Source organism: Bubalus bubalis, chromosome 1 (genome assembly GCF_019923935.1).
Source record: "Bubalus bubalis isolate 160015118507 breed Murrah chromosome 1, NDDB_SH_1, whole genome shotgun sequence".
NCBI lineage: Eukaryota > Metazoa > Chordata > Mammalia > Artiodactyla > Bovidae > Bubalus > Bubalus bubalis.
In genome coordinates, this window is record NC_059157.1 from 22581795 (window position 1) to 22587794 (window position 6000).

Here is a 6000-nt window from a genome sequence, read left to right on the forward strand (position 1 = left end):
CCTGGGGATCTTCCTGACTTGGGTATCGAACCTGTGTCTCCTGTGTCTCCTGCATTGGCAGGCGGAATTTTTTTTTTTTTTTAACCATTGAGCCACCTGGGAAGCCCAAATTAATAAGTATCAGATCAGATCAGATCAGTCGCTCAGTCGTGTCCGACTCTTTGAGACCCATGAATCGCAGCACGCCAGGCCTCCCTGTCCATCACCAACTCCCGGAGTTCACTCAGACTCACGTCCATCGAGTCAGTGATGCCATCCAGCCATCTCATCCGCTGTCCTCCCCTTCTCCTCCTGCCCCCAATCCCTCCTAGCATCAGAGTCTTTTCCAATGAGTCAACTCTTCGCATCAGGTGGCCAAAGTACTGGAGTTTCAGCTTCAGCATCATTCCTTCCAAAAAAATCCCAGGGCTAATCTCCTTCAGAATGGACTGGTTGGATCTCCTTGCAGTCCAAGGCACTCTCAAGAGTCTTCTCCAACACCACAGTTCAAAAGCATCAATTCTTCAGTGCTCAGCCTTCTTCACAGTCCAACTCTCACATCTATACATGACCACAGGAAAAACCATAGCCTTGACTAGATGAACCTTTGTTGGCAAAGTAATGTCTCTGCTTTTGAACATGCTATCTAGGTTGGTCATAACTTTCCTTCCAAGGAGTAAGCATCTTTTAATTTCATGGCTGCAGTCTAGAGGTAATAACAGAGAAGGCAATGGCACCCCACTCCAGTACTCTTGCCTGGAAAATCCCATGGACAGAGGAGCCTGGAAAATCCCATGGACAGAGGAGTCTGGAAAGCTGCAGTTCATGGGGTCGCTGAGGGTCGGACACAAGCGACTTCACTTTCACTTTTCACTTTCATGCATTGGAGAAGGAAATGGGAACGCACTCCTGTATTCTTGCCTGGAGAATCCCAGGGATGGGGGAGCCTGGTAGGCTGACGTCTATGGGGTCGCACAGAGTCGGACACAACTGAAGTGACTTAGCAGCAGCAGCAGAGGTAGTGACCCCATGGACTGCAGCCCACCAGGCCCCTCCATCCAATGGAATTTTCCAGGCAAGAGTACTGGAGTGGGTTGCCATTGCCTTCTCTGATTAATGCTTATAAATAATGTAAAAAGAAGACAGAGATTTGAATCAGTGAATAGGAGATTATCTGACTACTGGACTACTTGGACTGCAAGGATATCGAACCAGTCAATCTTAAAAGAAATCAGTCCTGAATATTCATTGGAAGGACTGCTGCTGAAGCTGAAGCTCTAATGCTTTGACCACCTGATGTGAAGAACTGACTCATTGGAAAAGACCCTGATGCTTGGAAAGATTTAAGGCAGGAGAAGGGGACAACAGAGGATGAGATGGTTGGATGGCATCACTGACTTGATGGACATGAGTTTGAGCAAGCTCCAGGAGTTGGTGATTGACAGGGAAGCCTGGTGTGCTGCAGTCCATGGGGTCACAAAGAGTCAGACATGACGGAGTGAGTGAACTGAACCTCTTCACAAGAGAATATTTTTATCAAACACTATATATTTTTATTCTCATAAATCTTTAACAAAAGCATTTTAAGATCTAAATTTAAAATATAAATAAAATAAAAGGTGCTCTGGGAACAAATAATTTTTAAATATACTGTATAAAGAGACTATTACAAAATAACTGGGGAATTATAGCATTGCAAGCTCTATATGTCATTACTAAATATAAACATGTCACATTTCTCCAAATTCACAAAATCTTGACTTTAGCCAAGATGCAGTCTAACTTCTGGTAAAAGAGGAAATGATGATCCAGGTCTAAGACAAGTTTTGTGAAATATGTAATTTTATATGCTTGCCATCAATAGGCAGGCATTGAAGATTTCGTGACTATCAAAAAAGTGAGAGACAAGAGAGGATCAGAATTCAAACTGGCAGAATAAATACAACACATGGAAAATTCTTACAGTAAATTAGGATTTTTTAATTTAAAAAGTATTAAATTACCTGCATGTGCTACAGACATGTGGCTGGAGAGCATTTCTTTGCATAATAATGTGGTGACTTACGTAAGTGAAATCTCAATTAACAGCAAGGTTCACTGCTGAAAAACCTAGAGCAGCTTTTCCCAAGATATGTTATAGTATGATGTTTTCTGTAAAAACAGATTTCTGTCATTAAATAACTGAGAGGCACTGCAAAATGTATCTCCATCTTGAGGTTATGAAATATTAATATTTAAATATACATATTAAAGGCTTTAACAAGAGATATGTTTGAATTGTCCACTCTTTCCAGTGATTTTTGTTGTTGGCACTGTGAATTTGGTTTCCTTTGTTTTTTGTCCACATGACTTTTTTTTTCACATTCTTGTTTATATTATGTGGAACTAGAATTCAATGAAACATGTTTGGAAACACTGATTCAATATAATATGTGTAGGTCCACATAAAGAGGCTTATCCTGCATTGCAGGTGGATTCTTTACCAACTGAGCTATCAGGGAAGCCCATAGCCAGCTCCACTTAAAGGTAAATATTGCCTTATTTCATAGGCTGTGGTTTAAAAAAAAAAATGACTGAGGAAAGTACTTATTTGCAGAACATTCTCACTTATGAAAAATAAAAGTCATATTATAAAAAATGAAATAAAGGCTCAGCCTCTATTTTGAGTGACTATTTCAATCTGGTGTTCACCTGCTGCTGCTGCTGCTGCTGCTGCTAAGTCTCTCCAGTTGTGTCCGACTCTGTGCGACCCCATAGACGGCAGCTCACCAGGCTCTGCCATCCCTGGAATTCTCCAGGCAAGAACACTGGAGTGCGTTGCCATTTCCTTCTCCAATGCAGGAAAGTGGAAAGTGAAGTCGCTCAGTTGCGTCAGACTTCGCGACCCCATGGACTGCAGCCTTCCAGGCTCCTCCGTCCATGGGATTTTCCAGGCAAGAGTACTGGAGTGGGGTGCCATCGCCTTCTCCGTGTTCACCTAGGTAGATGTTTTAATGCTTTATAATATTATTTGCTTACTGCTATTTTCCCAGGGAGTTTTTTCTTCTTAAAATAAATGATGTTATTACAATGGCAAAAGCCTTACATGTAATATGAGAGACAAAGTTATCACCTCTAACTATAGGTTTTACTAAATGTTTTTATTTATATTTACTTCTAAAAATCCAATGCAATATATAAAATTTTATAGTATATTAATATATATATTCTTCTAATAATCCCAATCAAAACATATTTCTAAAAGGATGTAGTATATTATTTATAGTTTTTATTGGAATTTAAATATTTAATTATAATAATTTGGCTATAATGACATTTGAAAATTAAACTCTATATTACTTTTGAAGGAAGTGCTTGTACTCCTCCATATTATATAGAGACATTAGCTCTATAGCTATAAATTATATTGTCACAGAAAGTAGAGTTATGAGGCTAAAATTTTTTTTCTTTTTATAAAAATGCATGGTTTTGTTTTTATGTATTTATTATAGATATAAAATTGTCCATCTCTCAAAAAGTGTAAATTGCACTCTACATATGGAAAATTTTAAAATTAATCATGCTTTAAAAGTATGTAAGATTTTGAAACAAAAGGTTTAAAAAAAAAATACCAAGAGAAAAAAAGCAGTATGCTTGCAGCACACTCTTAAAATAGGCAATGTTTTACTGCAAACAGAATTTCTAATGGTGAATAAGCATAGACTACCAATGAAAGTCTTGGTGAAGAGTTAGCACTCTGCTTCTACGTTTCCCAAAGGAAATAAGGGTGTATGTGTTAGATAATAAAAATATTGGGTAACCATAATTATATTCTAGTTTCCCTATACTTTTTGAATAATCACAAAGTCATTTCTGTTGAAAAGTGTATAATTGAATTCAAGCAGCCCATTTTTCAGATAAAAGCAGAGCATGTTTCTATTAGTATAGGATGAATATGAGATATAATGAATCGAATTTTCTTTACATAAGCAATTAAGGGAATTCTATTTAAATGTTATTCCAACAACTATTTTATGGTAGGGAAATTCAATCTTTTCCTTTGGAAAGCAGCTTTATTTTATTGCAGTCCTTGGTTTTTCTTTCCAATAGGAAATTTGGGTGTTTGCAGTTAAGACCATTTTGCTGGATTATCTGGGAAGAGAAAAGTGTCCCAATTATATTTAAATCTGTTGTGCTCAGTTCTTCAGTCATGTCCAACTCTTTGCAACCCTATGGACTAGAGACCACCAGGCTCCTCTGTCCATGGGATTTTCCAGGCAAGAATACTGGAGTGGGTTGCCATTTCCTTCTCCAGGGATTTTAATCTATTATATAAATATAACTGGGGAGAAGTACAGAGGATTAAATGAAAGCTTTTAGGTACCAGATGATTATTACTTAGATATATCTTCAGAACACAATAAGGATCAGAAAAATGCAACTCATTCAAACAATGAACAATTAATGCTTTCAGTCATGTACTTTCCCTTCTGTTTACTGATTTTTGAAATGATTCATCTTTTCTGAGGTCATTAAAAACCAGGCTAATCCAGACACCTTGGACTGAGAAGCTAAGCCTGTAGAAATTGCAATACTTGAAGGATATACTTTGTCTTTTATTTTCTCAATATATATTATTGAATTTGTTGAAGCCACCATATAGATGATCATATTTATAAATAATTGCTTTGAGCTCAAAGCAAATTGTGAATTTTAGTGAGAGTTAATTGCCTTTAATCTTTGACTACTTTTTGGTTACTCGTTTGCCTTCAATTTTCAAAATATAACATGGTTCCTATAATTCATTCTCATTCTTGAACACTGTGTTTTATTGGCAATGACTGATCACTGTTATTCAGCAAATTGGCATTTGAATTCCCTTCAGCTAACCATTCCCACAGAAAGCAGAGACATGTCGGTTTGTCAAAAGCTAAAGTCATTTCTTGACAATTCAGATCAAGTCTTGCTGTTACACAAAATGGATTAAAATATATTTCCTTACCAAAGCAGAACAATTTAGCACAATGTTGCAGATATGATGTGGGGTTTTCTGTGACATTTTTAGCATATCTTAAATTTGAAACTAAACTACTTTAAAAAAACTATACATTTTAGACAAAGTAGCCACCATGTTAAAAATATTCCTCTAATTTGTCTTGCATTTAGTCATTAAGAGTTTATGCTAGGAAAATTTTAGCAGTTTTCTTTTTTGCATTTATCACATTATCACATTGATCTTACTTCAGCTCTTGCAAGTATGTAGAGAACTATACAAGCATTTGTAAACTGCAGAATAAAACTGATTATAAATTACATAGAACAAAACAAATAGAGAAAGTTGAGGCAGAATGATTTCAATTAGTTTTATTCCCACTTCTATATCTTTAATAAGGTAAATGAGCTTTCGACCTTCATAATCATGATCTGAATATGGACAGAAGATTATTCTGGGGTACTCGTAACACTTACCACTTCTTAGAAGAAATAATTATATTTTGCAGATATCTAGAGGATATTTGCATTTATCTGGTTGTACACATTCAGGGGGTGGTGAAAATATGGTAGATCAATTTTCTTTAAAGCAATGTGGGAAACTGATGAATCAGTCAGAGCTTGGAAATATATTTTTACTGTCAAACTGAAAATAATTCATCCTTGAAGGCCAGAGTTATTGCAATGAAAATGGTGGTTAACTACTAAATTGGTAATATTAGATACTGGTCCTCTGATTCAATTGTTTTTCTGTTTTAATTGTTCTAATTAACAAGTATTTATCACCATGCATTTCCCCCTAGTAACCATGCTAAGATAACCATCCAAAATCATAACAAGCTGTATGCAAAGAAATGAACTGGTCTGTGCACTCTTTAAAAAAATTAAAAAATCTAAAGTTTCTGAATTGGGAAACTATCTGGTCTAAATAGCTTTATACAATTTGTTAAATATATTGCAAGTTAAATATCAGAACTTTCAAATATCATACCACTTTTAGATCAGTCAATATGGTTGGCCAGAAAGATTCATTAGACTATATTCTGGGTC